General features: G+C 48.2%; 1 long non-coding RNA gene across 1 annotated transcript; it reads left to right on the top strand.

The window, feature by feature from the left end:
* The first annotated feature begins 1,081 nt into the window (after positions 1-1,081).
* LOC124093085 (uncharacterized) lies at positions 1,082-3,850 on the top strand. The gene is made up of 2 exons (XR_006851843.2): positions 1,082-1,685; positions 3,434-3,850. It is a non-coding gene; the product is annotated as an uncharacterized LOC124093085 (long non-coding RNA).
* Positions 3,851-16,033: the final 12,183 nt, after the last annotated feature.

Below are 16,033 nucleotides of genomic sequence, written 5' to 3'. Positions count from 1 at the left end.
TTGGGTATATGCTGAGGAGTGGGATGAGTGAGTCAAATGGTGGTTCCATTCCAAGTTTTCTGAGGAATCTCCATACTGCTTTCCAGAGCGATTTGCAGTCCCACCAGCAACGTATGAGTGTGCCTTTCCCCAACATCCTTCCTGAGGCCATGGGATCTTGAGCTAGATGTCTAAATGAGACAATGCACCTAAAACATGTAGCACAGTGCCTGGCACAAAGTAATAATGCTCTAATAACTGGCTAAAATCAAATTCAGTAAAAACCCAGTCTGGGGCTGGGCTTGTAGCTCAGTGGTTGAGCGCTTACCTTGCGTGCGTGAGGCACTGGGTTTGATCCTCAGCACCATATATAAATAAATAAATTAATTAAATAAAGATATCGTGCCCATCTATAACTAACAAAATAACTAAATAAACCCAGTCTGGAAGACATCACAACCATTAGCTTCGTTGCTATCTCAGCATCTTGAGAAAATAGCTGTTGCCATGTATTTTGTACAAATAAGCAGTGGAGCACAATTTGCTTCTTTTAATACATTCATCTCACCTCATGGCAAGAAAGGAAACAAAACAGCAAAACCCTGGACTGACCCCTGGGAAAGGACTTGGCATTCGAGATCTTCAGCCAAGTCATCCATCAAGCACTTGAGTCTGGTTGAAACAAAGAATTGCAAAGTTGTGACTTCCCCTCCAAGGGAAGTTATTTCAAACCACATTTTTTTCTTAGTCTTGAAAATCAACGTTACTCAATAATGAGAACCAAATTGATTATGCTCATCACATCAAACAGGTTGAAAATCTATTTTCCCAGACATAGTCCTTAGTGTGTGATTCTTGTGCTTAAGTAGTCTATTGGGGTTCTCCAGAGAAATGGAATCCACAGTCATACACCACCAGGAAGCTGGCGCAGCTCAGAGGTCTGAGAGCCAGTGAGGTAGTCGCACCAGGTGGGTCTCAAGGCCTGAGGACAAGGCATGCTGATGGGGTAAGTCCCAGTTTGAGGGCGGGAGAAGACTGATGTCCCAGCTCCAGCAGCCAAGCACAAAGGGAATTTGACTTCCTCTACCTTTTTGCTCTATTCAGGGACTTCATGAAAAATGGATGATGCCCCTTACATTAGTCTGTTTTCTGTTGCTACAACAAAATACCTGGAGCTGGCTGATATATGAAGATAAGAGGTTCATTTAGCTCACAGTTTTGGAGTCCGAGAGTCCAAATAGTTGTTGCTGACTTTGGGAGCCCCCCATCCCATCATGGCAGATGGCATCCCAATGGTGGGAGCACATGGGAGAGGAGGAGCTCATGTGCCCAGATAGGAAGTCAGAGAGGAGGAGAGGCCAGGCTCACTCTTTCACAACAAGCTCTTGCAAGAACCAACCAGCGGCCCCTGAAACTGCATCAGTTCCTTCCTGAGCAGCACCCTCCACGCCGCCCTGAGCTCACCGCCCCCACCAGCCCCGTCTCTTAAATAAGTCTCCACACCATCTCCCGGCCCACAAAGCCAAAGCCCCGAGGGACGCAGTCAGACACACCACCCACACGGGGAGGGCCAGCTGTGGCTCAGTTCACCAGTGCAAATGCCGAGCCCTTTTGGAAGCCCCTTCACAAACATCCCGAGAGAGCTACTGGGCGCCCCTTGGCCTGCTCAAGTCGACACCTCAAATTAGCCACCCCTCAAAGCTCTGGTAAGTTCCCCTTTTGTGTAAAAGGTGCAACTCATGTTGCACTCAGTCTTGCATCTGAGTCTGCCGCCATCTTCCCCTAGGTTAGCCTCCACCACCTCTCGTGCTCCTGCCCCGGATCGCTGTCCTCCTCTCTCCCCACGCTGCCAGCCTCCCCTGCCTCCCCTGCAGGTTCTAGGCCTAGCCCGGTGCCCCTGGGCCTAGAAGTCCTGCCTGTGTCCTGTGAGAGCTGACCCGGCTGCCTGGCTTGGGCCTCGAGGGAGAGACGCTGTGGGTGGCCCTGCGCTGCCCTCACCCAAGTGTGGTGGCAGCTGCCCTCCCAGGGTCCCTGCGCCTGCCTCTGCGCAGCCAAGCGTGTTTAGGCCTCCCGCTTTGCAAAGCGTGTTCTCTGAATCAGAGCCTTATTTACATGTATGCTTCCTTATCACAACAGCACAGACCTTTTAAGAGAAGGGGCTGATTGTTTTTTCTTTTTCCACTTTTTAATTGGGCCATAATTTTTTTTCAATTTTTTTTTTTTAGTTATAGTTGGACACAATACCTTTATTTTATTTATTTATTTTTATGTGGTGCTGAGGATGGAACCCAGTGCCTCATACTTGCTAGGAGAGTGCTCTACCACTGAGCCCCAGCCCCAGCCCCAATTGGCCATAATTTACATGGAGTGGGCTCACTTACCTGAGTGTACAGCTCAATAAATCTTTAGATATGAGCACCTGGGTCTAGGTTTACCTGTGGACCGTGACCAAGGCCAGGTGTGGAACATATCCAAAAGGACAGGGGGATTCTCTGCTTGCTGGTGTCACTGGGTTTGGGAAAGCCAAAAATTGACACAACCCATTTGTTATTTCTATATAACAAACCACTTCAGTCTTTTTTGTTATTGTTGTTCATTTTGTTTTGTTTGTGCAACAGATATGGAACCCAGGGGAGCTTAACTACTGAGCCACATCCCCAGCCCTTTTTTGTATTTTACTTAGAGACAGGCTCTCACGGAGTTGCTTAGGGCCTTGCTAAATTGCTGAGGCTGGCTTTAATCTTGTGATCCTCCTGCCTCAGCCTCCTGATCCACTGGGATTACAGGTGAGCGACCCTGCACCTGGCCCTCTTCAACCTTTACTGGCTTGAAGTGTTATGGTGTGCATGATCAATATAATCAAAAAGTCATAGACATAGGTTATAGGTATAAGGCAAGATAGAATAGATAATCAATAAGCAATAGACCTAGATTAAAGACTATAGGAATAAGGTAAGATGACATAGGATTTAAGCCATAGGATAAGCCAGTGTGTCGATATAGTTATAAATAAACATAAGCAAGTAGGTTAATATAGATATAGATAAGGTTAGACTAACAACTTGATCTTGTAGCTTTGCATAGGATAAGGACATAGGGTTTACAGGTATTAGTAAAATGACAGATGAACGTGTGTGAAGACCATAAGATAACTGTAGTTTTAAGCAGGCATCAAATAAGTTACTAGTTTACTGAGTGTGCAAAGCAGTTGCTCTGGTGGAGACTCATTAGTCACTTGCGAGAACTCCCACCTTGCTGGGATTACAGGAATAGGGCCACTGTAGTCATTTGAGTAAAAAGATGTGACTATAAAAACTCCATCTTAGTTTCTTTTTTACTGTCCCTGTGAAGGGAGAACTGCATGCCCCATTTCTAGGAAATAGAAACTAAAGCCGTTTTCTTATAGAAGATTGCTTTTCTGTACTTTGTACCCCACAAATTGAACCCTACTCAGGATGCAGCAGTGGTCGCGGTGAGCTACGACCTGGGTGTGAATGCCCTCGTGGGGCTAAGAAGATTCTCGCCCCTCCGACCCCCGCCCAAATTCAGGATGCGACTGTCTAGCACCTGCTCGAGCCCGGGACTGTGGTCCATTGAACTGCAAAGCTAATGCGTTTTTAGCTTCTGTTTACCGCTTGCTTGCTGCCTGGAAAAGTCCAGTCCTGCCCAGAGCCCACAGGTCCCACTTATCAGTGTTTTAATTTCTGGGATTGGCTAGCTTCTGTGACGATAAGCAGGTCACTGAGTTGTGGTTTTTGTGCTTAGATTCCCCTTAGATGGACCAGGAAGCTGCTGCCCTCCCACAGAGCTTGGTCTCTGCGGTGAGTGTCCGCCCCTGGCCAGGTAAATAAAGCCCTCTTTTGATTTGGAATCCGGACTTGAGTGCTTTCTGGAGTGGCTCCCCATAACACTAGTTCTGTGGCTTGGCTGAGGGTCTCTTCTGGGCCAGGCAGGGGCCTCAGCTGGAGGCCTGGGAGCTCTGCCCCTGGTCCTCACTGGCCTGGAGGCCAGCCGGAGCCTGACCATGTGCTGGCCTCAGGCCTCCAGAGCTTTCCGCTTTGGTACCATCCCATGGCCGAAGCCAGCACACAAAGCCAGCCAGCCTCAGGAGGGGGACAAATACCTTCTCTCCTGGTGGAAAAGCAACAAAATCAGAAGTCTGTGGTCCTTTCCATGGGCCGTGGGTGTTCTTCAGGAAGAAGGCCAGTGACCACAGGTAGGGGATGGCGGGAGGGAGTCAGTGGGGTGCAGCTCAGTGGTGGCTTGGGCCCTGGGCTCCCCCCAGCACCGCAGACACAAACGAGGAGTTGGTGGGGACAGTTCTGGGGGTAACTCTAAAACTGGGATGGAGACAGGGAGTGAAGAATCAGAATGACGCTCTCCACCCTGCAAAAGCTCGCAGTGAAGAGAACAGAACCGGCGGGCCAGACAGACAAAGACAGACGGCAGACAGGAACCGCATCAGCCATTGAAGTATCAACAGACGGCCACGCGAATATGCTCCACTAACTTTTCCCCATTTTTATTCATTTTTAATTGTTGATGGATCTTTAATATATTTATATGCAGTGCTGAGGATCAAACCCAGGGCCTCGCACATGCCTGGCAAGTGCTCTACCACTGAGCCACAACTCCAGCTTCCCCCACCCCATTTTTTTTTATTGTGGAAAAATATACATAACATAAAAATTTCCATCTTTTTTTTTTTTTTTTTTTGCAACACTGGGGATTGAATCCAGGGGTACTGAACCACTGAGCCACATCCCCTGCCCTTTTTATTTTTTATTTTGAGGTAGGGTTTTGCTACATTGCTGAGGCTGACCTTGAACTTGCGATCCTCCTGCCTCAGCCTCCTGAACCACTGGGATTACAGGCGTGGCCACAAGCAGCATTTGCCATTTTGTGAGGCTTATATCACTTAGCAAGGTGTCCTCAAGTTTCACCCAGGTTGCAGCACAAATCAGAATTTCCTTCCATTGCCAGGTATAGTGTAATCCCAGAGGCTCGGGAGGCTGAGGCGGGACGATCACAGATTCGAAACCATCCTCAGCAACTTAGTGAGACTGTACACAACCAAGTGAGATCCTGTCTCAAAATAAAAAATAAAATGGGGGGCTGGGTTGTGGCTCAGTGGTAGAGCGCTTGCCTAGCACGTGTGAGGCACTGGGTTGGATCCTTAGCACCCACCTAACAAAATAAATAAGTAAAATAAGGCATCGTGTTCATTTACAACGAAAATAAATATTTTAAAACAATAAAATAAGACGGGCTGGGGATGTGGCTCAGTGGTTAAGCACCCCTGGGTTCAATCCTGGGTACCAAAAAAAAAATAAAAAAATAAAAGAATTTCCTTCTACTGATCACTCACAGAGATGCCAAAACAATTCAGTGGAGGAAGGAGAGCCCTTTCCACACAAGGTCTGGCAGCAAAAAGGCGTCCACAGGCCGACAGAGAAATGTCTTCTAAACCTCACGTCTTACGCGAACATTAACGGGAAGTGTGGGATTATATAACTTTAAGAGAAGAGATGGGAGAAAACCCTCAGGATTTGGAGCCAGGCAAAGATTTCTTTGACTTGATACTGAAGTGTGACCCATAAAAGGAAAAACGAATAAACTGCACCTTACAAAAACCGAAAAAGTTTGCTCTGGAAAACACCCTGTTAAGAGAATGAGAAGACAGTTGGGAGTGGGAGAAATATTTGTGTCCAGTGAAGGCCCAGCCTCCAGAAGAGTCCCCGCCTCCAACCGTGTTGCTGTTCCTGGTTTCAGTTATTTGTGATCTAAAAATATGAAATGGAAAATTCCAGAAATACAATTCATAAGTTTTAAAGTAACTTTGATGACAGTATATTGTCATATGGTTCTAATATTAGTTACGGCTGTTAATGTCTTACTGTGCCTAATTTGTAAATTAGACTTTATCTATAGGAAAAAACACAGAGACAGAGGATTTGGCACTCTGAGCTTTTAGGCAACCCCTGTGGGTGAGGGGAGACCCTCTCAAGTGGGGAGACCCCTCTTGAGACCCCACAGTACTGAGCCCTCAGACATTTCTGTCTCTACATATTTCTCCAACGAAGACACACAGGAAGAGGTGTTCAACCTCAGCCGGGCAGGAAATGCAAATTAAAACCACCACGAGACCTCCCAACACCTATCAGAGCTGCTAGAAAAATCACCACTGCGGACACTGGCGAGAGTTCCTGGAAGCTGATTGCTCTTCTGTTTCTGGTGGGAATGTAAATCGGTACCTTTGCTCTGGAAGACGGTTAGGCAGATCACCATTCTACCCAGCAAATTTTGCACTCCTGGATAATTTATTCCAAAGAAATGGAAACTTAGGTTCACACATGAAAAACTTGCACATGAATGTTGATGATAGGAATTTTTTTTTAAATTTTGGGGGCTGGGGGAGAGAAGGGGAATACTCAGGACTGATTTTGAGCAAATTATATTCCATGTTTTTAAAATCATGTCAAATGAATCCTAATGGTGTGTATAACTAAAAAGAAACAACAACAACAACAAAAAAAACAAATTCTGGGGGCTGGGGGTGTAGCTCAATGGCAGAGGACTTGATTCACATTTCCCAGCACCGTAAAAAAAAGAAAGAACAACCTAGAACGCTTAACAAATTTTACACGTCATTCGTGTGCAATTTCTAGCAGTTTTACTCATAATAGCCCCAAAGTAGAAGTAACCCAGATGTCCCTCAACGGCTGCTGTTAATGGCGTGGACAGCTACTCAGCCATGAAAAGGGACGAGCTGTGGATACTGGTGACAGGCTGGGCGACTGTCTGCAGAATCCTACTGAGTGGGAGAAAAAGCTAATCCCCACAGGTTACATACTGTTTGATTCCATTTATGTAACATCCTGGAAATGAAAAAATTATGGCGATGGAGAACAGGTTAGTGGTTGCCTGAGATTAAGGACAGGAGTCAGGGGGAGCAGGAGTGGTTATTAAAAGGTGTCTATGGGCCTTGTATGAAGCTGCTGTATGCAGACTGTGCTGTGGATCTAGGAACCACCCAGGGGAGGATGCAATTGCATAGAACTCAGACACCAGGCCAACCCAAACTGCGGAAACCCAAGCAAGATCCATAGGTCATGTCAACATCAATGTCCTGGCTGTGACATCGTAAGATGCTATCTCATCTCAAAATGAAATGTTTAAATAGATTCAAACACTCTCGTTAAAAGACGGAGACTGTAAAAAATGAAAAACAAAAGAAAATCAAATCCTAGTCTGTTAACAAGGAACACTCTAGAAGGGTAGTAGAAGAAGGTGCCCCACACAGGCATCAACCAAGGGAAATCTAGGGCATCTCTATCCTTGCCAGGCCAACGGCACTTGGAAGAAGAAAATAAATAACAAATAGAGAAGCTTCCAAGACAGGGATAGGCTGGGGGCAGCTCTGAGGTAGAGTGCTTGCTTAGTAAGTGCAAGACCCTGGGTTCAATTCCCAGCACCACAAAATAAATGAATCAATTGAAATAAAAATACAGACGGAAATTTGTGAATGGGAAAAAACGTTCAGTATTTATCAGGAAGTTGTAAAAATTATGAATTTGTGTGCATCTAATAACATGGCCTTGAGCTACTTAAAGCAAATCACGGTCGTGAGACACACAGTGTCGATCATTCTAAGAGTGTGTGTGTGCGTGTGCCTGCACATACACACTTGTATTTGCCAATTTTGTGTCCTTTATATTTCCTTCCAGATTGTTGGGGGGGGGGAGTATTTTGACCCTCCAATAGTTGACAGAATAGCAGGAAAAACTGTCAGAGGAACTCTGAAGATCTGAAGGCCTGCAGAATACACCTTCATTCCCAGGACATGAGGACACACAGAGTGGATCCTCTGTGGGGCCTGACTTCAAAATGCTTCAGTGGATTGAAATCAAAGCAGGTTTTCTGCACACAGTGCAAGAGAGCCGGAAACCAGTTACGGAAAGATGACTCCGTCCGCGTAATGAAGAGCCTGCTTCTGGGCGTACAGCAGACTCCAAAGTGTAGCGTGTGGTGCTCCGGAGAGGACGTGTGGGGAGCTATTGTTCAGGCACACACCCATGTGACCACTCCAGCATTCCAGAAGTTTCCCTCATCCTGCCCCTTAGCTCGTACCCTCCCAGGCACTGTGCTGACCTCCAACTCCACAAAACTAGTTGGTGCCTTTAAAATTCCACTTACATGGAGTCACATCCTGTGCATCCTGAGGCAGCTTCTTTTGCTTAGTGGGATGTCTGGGGGACTCCTCTTGCTGGGTGAGGGGGTTCAGACCACAGTCCACCTCTCCTTTCTCTCTCTCACGGCTTGACATGCGGGTTGTCCCTGGTCTGGGGCTGTTATGGATCAAGTCACGACGAACATCCTTGTAGGAGCCCTTTGATGGACCTATGCACTCTTCCTTGAGTTTTGTATTAGTGAGGATTCTCCAAAGAATCAGAACCCATAGTGTGTGGGAGAGGGAGGGAGGAAGGGGGAGAGGGAAAGAGAGGGGGTGGAGAGATCTCAAGGAATTGGCTTACATGACTGTGGAGGCTTGGGAGGTCCAGGCAAGTCCAAAGTCTGCCAGGTAGCCAGGCTGGAGACCTATCACCAAGCACTCTGCCGCCGAGCTGCACCCTCAGCCCTCATTTTGGCTTAAACTTGCATTTCCCAAGATATTGAGCCCTTCTCCTTCTCCCTTCTCCTCCTCCTCTTCCTACTTCTTCCTTCCAGGGATTGAACACAGAGAATTTAACCACTGAGCCACATTCCCAGCCCTTTTTTAAAAATATATTTTATTTAGACACAGGGTCTTGCTGAGTTGCTTAGGGCCTCACTAGGTTGCAAGGCTGGCCTTGAACTCTGGATCCTTCTGCCTCAGCCTCCCAAGCTGCTGAGATTACAGGTGTGCACCACCACACCTGTCTCCTTATTCTTCAAGACTGTATATAGCAGCCTGTGAATGACACAACGACCACAAATTGTTCTAGAGTGCAGAGCTGGGCTATGGGATCCTTGGCTAGACATTGCATTTCCCTCAGAGTTCCTAAATATTCCCTCCAATGAACTTAAGTTTGCTGTGTAGAAGCTGCTTTGTCATTAAAAAAAAAAAAATGAAGAACGTCAACAGAAATGTTTCACTTTCCAAACTGAAAAAAAATCCTCCCCATTTCCTGCTTCTCTGTAGTTCTTGTTCTCACCCCAGGTTGTATATTAATCAGAGAGGTTCAACCGAGGTTACAAAGTCCCCAAATAACAGCTGCGGAAACAGCCAGGAGGTTTTTCCCACCCAGCACCGTGTCATCCTGACTCCGTGGTGTTAGGGTTCGGGTTCCGGCTCCTTCCTGCTCTCTGTCTCTGTGGCCTCGCCTCCTGTGGGAGGCAAGGGTGGTCTCTGAGCAAGCCCTCCCACGAGGCCGTTCTAGGTGGGACCCCCTGCAGTGGCAGAGTGGCTCGGAACCTCTGACTTGCAGTTGACAATGACCTCTAGTGATGATGCGCCACAGAAACGCTCTGACCGAGAGCTGCCCATGTCATCAAGGATTCTTTTTTCTCTCTCCCGAGTACTTCATCTAACCCACTTAGAATCCGGGGGCAGGGGGCTGGCTGCTCCCTGGAGCTGGTTATCCCAGGAAGCCTTAGTGCTGGCCCCGGGAAGCTCCTGCTGACGGTGACTAGGGCCAGGCTGCAGGGTCCACGGCACGGAGGGGGCAGGGGGTGCAGCGCCGGGGCAGGGCCTGCGGAGGCTCCCCAACAAACAAAACCCAGAGCCCTGCCTGGCCGCTCCGATCGCACCCCCCGACACGGCCCGGGGCAGGGCTCCGGGGCGCCGTCCAACGCATCCTCTTTCTCCCCTGTCAAAGGCCGGGGGCTGCAGCCGCCCAGACACCGGTGGAGAGAAAATGGAAGGGATGCCGGGGACCGTTCGGTTGGTTGCCTTGTTTTGCCACGTTTGCGTCCGCTGGCCACCTGCCAGGGGCTGCTGGTCAGCTGCTGGGACTGAGGGGGACTCAGCCACCACGTTAGGTGGGGACTCACCACGGAGGCATCCGCAGGCCTGAACTTACCAACGCCCCCTTGTGGTCAGAACCTCACGCGGTGACCACAACTCAAGGCACAACTGTCAGTCACCATCATGTTGGATTTGGGGCTTCAATGTGCCATTCGTGTACTCAGTGTCCTCATGTTTCTTGGAGTTTTGCATCGGTTCAGCCAGTGATGCATTTTTGTCACCAAGCAGCTGCATGCAACCAGGCATCAAAGACTTGGAGAAGATGAGAAGACCCAAGGGGCCGGAGGAGCCATTGTTTCCAATTCCCCTCAGGAGATCCGTACAGGAGGCTGAGTCACTGCTTGATAGGAGTCCCTATCCACCGACTCATCAAAATCAAATGCATCAAAGTTCAGGTGACACAGACGCTCCCCGATGTCTGCTGGCCACAGACTTTGTTCCAAACACAGTAGTAATTAAAGACCAAGGCCACCACTCAGCAGGCTGCTTCAAAGAGCCACTCACTTCTGTGGCTAGCTGGGAACACCTGGGGGACTGACTGCAAAGATTTGAAAGCCCTGGGGAAGTCACTCTGGGCCTCCACAAACTCTCCTGGGTTTTCCTGTAGGGACGAGAAAAGGGTTAGAGAGCAGGCAGTGGGGGTGGGGGGGGCAAGGCTTTGGGGATGGCAGGGGAGTCAGCAGCCACGACCTTGGGGAAGCTGTCCCCGTCTGGGTGTTGTCTGCTTCTGGGGGGACGTTCCCTGTCAGCCGTACCTGACGATCTCTGGCAGGGGTGCAGGTCTAGAGTCTAGAAGGGCCCTTTGGGGAGTGAGATGGGAACCAAATTCAAGGCGTTGGCATTTAGCTGCATGTGGGTGGGAGAACTGGCGTGCCTTCCCCCGGGGGCCAGGACAGTCTTTCTGTGCCGTTCTCCTAGACTCTCTAGGGTTGGATTATCCTCTGTTGGTGGATCCTGAGAAGACGCCTGTGCTTGGTGAAAATGCATGTCGGCTCAGTGCATTAGAGCCTCGCCCCTGAGCCGGGTCTGGGTTTACGACCAGAGCTATGTGAGGTTCTGCAGCTGCATCTTGGCCCTCCTCGCACGCACAGCTTCTGTGCAACCAGGACACGCAGGCCACACAGAAGGAGGTCACGAGAGCGTCTTCACATCCCCCTGGAGGTGGCAGGTGAGTGAAGCCCCCTGTGGGTACAGATGGCCCTTCAGGTAGCAGACACGTACCACCGGAGACCTCATCATCTTCCCAGGATGATGACCCTGGTTATCAGTGATTTTAGTGGTTTTATTTTAGTCACCACCCCACTGTCTTCCTACAGGTTGTGTTGTGCTGTCTACTCCACCGTCAGCCGATGGGTGGGGAACTTGTAATACAGGAAGCTTCAAGGAGTCAGGAAAGACCAGGCACATCCGGCCCTCCGTGAATCCGTGCTTAAAACTGGGTTTACATCCCTTCCCAAAACTGTTTTGTTTCTCCAACTTGGGTGCATAGCATGGCTTATTAAATCGGTTATCAGAGGCAATTTGACTTGGATCAATCGTATGGAGCCAATTCAAACTGCATATTTTTAAAATATTTTTTTAGTTGTTGATAGATCTTTATTTTATTTATTTATAGGCAGTGCTGAGAATCAAACCCAGTGCCTCACACATGCCAAGCAAGTGCGCTACCGCTGAGCCACAGCCCCAGCTCAAATTGCATGTTAACAGTTTGTTTTGCTTTTTCTTTCTTTTCTTTTTTTCTTTTTTTGATATTTGTCAGTTATCAATGGACCTTTATTTATTTATATGTGGTGCTGAGAATCGAACCCAGTGCTTCACACATGCTAGGTAAGCCCTCTACCACTGAACCACAAACCAGCCCCCTGTTTTGCTTTTTTTTTTTTTTGGTTCTGCAGGATAGAACCCAGGCGTTCTCTACCACTGAGCTACATCTCCAGGCCTTTTGTTTTTTGTTTTGAGACAGGTCTCACTGAGTCCTAGAGGCTGGGCTCCTACCCCAGCCTCTCAATTTGTTGGGATGACAGATGTGCACCTCTGTGCCAGGCTGAATGACAAAACATAACTTGGCCATGGGTAAAGATTGGGTGAGAGTTCACTCATTACAATAATGCCACAACTGACAAGAGGACTTGGTGGTCTCTATTGCATGCAACCTTCCAACAGAATGGCTATATCAGGGCTATTAGGAGTTGCATGCCATTTCTGAAACACATATCAATAAAACTCACACAAATACTACTTGAAGAAAGTCCAGCATTATTCTTTGACAGGGTTTCTCATGTAATTTATCAAATAAGCCTAATAAGCTTTTTTTTCTTGTTTTTTGGTATTGGGAATTGAATTCAGGGGCACTTGACCACTGAGCCACATCCCCAGCCTTATTTTGCATTTTATTTAGAGACAGGGCCTCATTGAGTTGCTCAGCACCTCGCTTTTGCTGAGGCTGGCTTTGAACTCGTGATTCTCCTTTCTCATCTACCCAAGCCAGTATATTACAGGTGTGAGCCACCATGCCCGGCTCTAATAAGCTTGATACCTTTCTTTTTAAAAAAATATTTTTAATTGCAGATGGACACAATACCTATTTTTATGTGGTGCTGAGAATCAAACCCAGTGCCTTCCACATGCAAGGCAAGCACTCTACCATTGAGCTACAATCCCAGCCCTCTTTTTCTTTCTTAATATTTATTTCTTAGAAGTAGTTGGACACAATACCTTTATTTTATTTATTTATTTTCATGTGGTGCTGAGAATCAAACCCAGGACCTTACACGTGCTAGATGACTGCCCTACCACTGAGCCACAACTACAGTCCCCCCATACCTTTCTTTCACAAGATAAGAGACACATTTTTCAATACTTTCCAGTGGCTCAACTGGAAAACTCCACAGTTAATTCTAATCCAAAAATATTTGAATTAACTAACTGATCAAAACAGGATCACAGGTCACCTTGAAATAATAGTCATTCATTTAACCAGAATGATAATTAAACACTTAAAAGATAAATACAGGCTGGGGTTGTGGCTCAGTGGTAGAGCCCTTGCCTAGCATGTGTGAGGCCCTGGGTTCGATTCTTAGCACCACATATAAATAAATGAATAAAATAAAGGTCCACCAACATCTAAAAAATAAAAAAAAGATAAATACAGAAAGTTATATAGTTTTAGGAAAAATCTTAGCTTCCCAACAGAGGCCTCAATCTTCTTAAGTGATCAAAACCCAATAATGGTGACAGGGACACAGGGGATGATTGTTTAGTCCCTAGGCCAATTTCCTACCAAGAGTAGATTGACCTCCAAGAGGACATTTTTGCTTTAGCAAAAGGGACCAAATTCTAGTTTTGCATAAGTACACTTTCAATATAGAAAAACTTGTGATTCTAACTACATCTGGATTGATGACAGGTGACATTCCTCAGGAGGTCCCCCTCCTGTAAACCTCCCACTACCTTGTCTCACCCCTTGGTGGGGGTGTCCCGTGCACTCCAGCCTCTCCTGTTGGAACAAGCCATCATTCTGCTTTGGGACCAAAATCTCTCTCTTTTCCCCTTATCAAAAACACATCTTCCACGTTAGTGTCACTTATCAAAACAACCCTTACTTTGTCCACGTGCAGAATCGACCCCCTTGTTATTTCTAGTTTTAATGACCATATACTGATTTCAAATTACCAAAAAAAAAAAAAAATTCTTTTGAAAGGATGACGGGATCGCTTAGGAAGCTTTGCCTAATTTACCTGTTCTTAGCTATTACACGTGAATTTCTCATCGAATATGTTCGCCACTGAAGGAATTCACGAAGCGCCACCTGAAACACACACACTGGGGGCCTATTTTTGGAGAAGTAGTACTCTGAGCCCCCTCCAAATGCCCCAAGCCCCGATCCTCGGAAGGAGCTCACCTTTCCCCAAAGCCTTTTCCTCTGAGGATGTTTCTTCACCCCTGACCACGAGCCCATTCCAGCAAGGTCACTTGCCCGACCTGCCCCACTAGTGCCCTGACGACTGTCCGCCAGGTGGCGCTGCCGGCGGGAGTCGCTGGAGATGGCAGGGGTGGGGCGGGGACGGGCGGCGGTAAAGGACCCTGAGCAGCAAATGACCCAGGGGACTCATCATGTGACGCCACAGGACACTCATCCCCACCCCCGTGAGGTCGACTGTGGAAGGAATCCCTGCTGGGAAGGCGGGCCAAAGACTCAGAGCCACCGATGGGCACCACCGGTCCCCACAGTCCACCACGGGGCCACCGCGCTCCTCCGTAGATTTGGGGGCACCAGCCGCGTTCCCAAGGCCACCCAGGCAGCCGCAAAGCTCCAAGGGTCGGGGCTGTCACATGACCCGTGGGTGGCGCTAGGCCGGAAAAGGCAAAGTGACTGGAGCTCGCAGGCCCCTGCGCCAGGTGCCCATAGCACAGGCGTCTGACCCCCGCCAACCCGCCGCCCCGAGGTTCAGGCCTCCGGCTCCACCCCAGCCCAAGGGCACCCAGAGCCTGGCGTGAGGGTGCCGTGCAGCCTCCCGCGCCCTCTCCCGGGGCTGGATCTGCGTCCTCCTGCCTGCGCTCCCGGGGATGAGCCTGCCCGACCGCCCCGCCCCGCCCTGCCCTGCCCTGCCCTGCCCTGCCGTGCCCTGCCGTGCCCTGCCTCTGCACACAGCAACCAGGAGCCTCCGCCCACCTCCAGCAACAGCTGCTCATTGTAATCAGATTTCAGACCTAAATACCTCCACTTACCAAGACAAAGATGGAGACAGAAATCCTCTAGGGAAGTCAAAATGCCAGACAGGCGTGTGGCAGTCACCTGTAGGGTCACCACTCACGGCCTAGGCCGGAGGATCACAAGTTCAACACCATCTGACAACTGAACAAAATCCTGTCTCTAAATAAATAAATAAAATGGTCTGGAGATGTGGCTCAGTGGTGGAATGCATGCTCAAGGATTTAAAAAAAAAAGCCAATGGTGCAGCTGGTTATATGGGCTTGTCTTTTGATTATTGTTCTGAACTTGTGATTTTGACCAAGGCACAGAGGTGGTTAAAGAAACAGATCGTGTTGATTTAATCTAAGGTCTTGATGCCACAGGACACACATCTTCCTCCCTTGTAAATGTAAATTTTTGTTTGTTAGTTTCTTTGGCTGTACTGGGGATGGAACCTGGGGTCTGGTAATGCCAGGCTGTACTCTGAGCTGTACTTTAGCCCTAAACAATTTTTTCCACCTTTGAAGTGGGAGAGCAAGAAAACACCTAGTAACTTCAGTTCAAGCAGAGGAGGGCAGGGGGAAGACAGAATGTGAGGTGAGAGCTGTCAATCAATGTAAACTATTTTCTCTAACCCATTAGTTATATAAGCTTTCCATTTGCCTTTTGTAAAGTCTTTTTAAAAAGACAAAAACAATCTTTTTTGAAATGTTTCTAGAAGCTTCTTCTCATCATCCCTGGGTGAGCAGAATTTTGGAGCCTACCTTTTTTTAATATATGTTTAAATTTTGGCATTGGGGATCAGACCTAGGACCTCATGCATTCTAGGCAAGTGCTCTCCCACTGAGCTACACCCCAGCCCTTTACTTCATTTGTAGGCAGGATCTTGCCAAGTTGCCCAGACTGGCCTTGAAATTTTGATTCTCCTGACTCAGCCTCCTGAGTAGCTGTAATTACAGGCGTGTGCCACCACACCTGTCCGTGGCTCGGAGATCCCCTCGACCAACTTAGCCAATGGTCCTGCTCTGCCCACCCAGCCACACACCTGAGGCCTTTCTGCAGGACCCTGTCCTGTTTCTGTCAGGACTTCCACTCTTGCCAATGACCCATCAGAAGGCAAATCCCAAATGGTCACATGCTCTCTCATGACACAAACTAACTCTGGATTCAATGGGGACTCATTGTGGAAAAGGCAGAGTCCGACCTGAGAGATGCTTATGGCTGACTCTTTGGGTTCCCAAAGGGTTGGTGGCACCCTTCCCAGTTCCTCAAGTGTCATGTTTCTCACGACTAAAACACTCAGAGTCACTCCAGAGGAACTGGGCTGCATGAAATAACCACACAAGAGACAGAGA

Source organism: Marmota monax, unplaced genomic scaffold (assembly GCF_021218885.2).
Source record: "Marmota monax isolate L192 unplaced genomic scaffold, Marmota_monax_Labrador192_F-V1.1 WCK01_AAM20220418_F8-fsc00038, whole genome shotgun sequence".
Classification (NCBI taxonomy): Eukaryota; Metazoa; Chordata; class Mammalia; order Rodentia; family Sciuridae; genus Marmota; species Marmota monax.
This window is presented reverse-complemented; position numbering and strand designations above follow the sequence as displayed.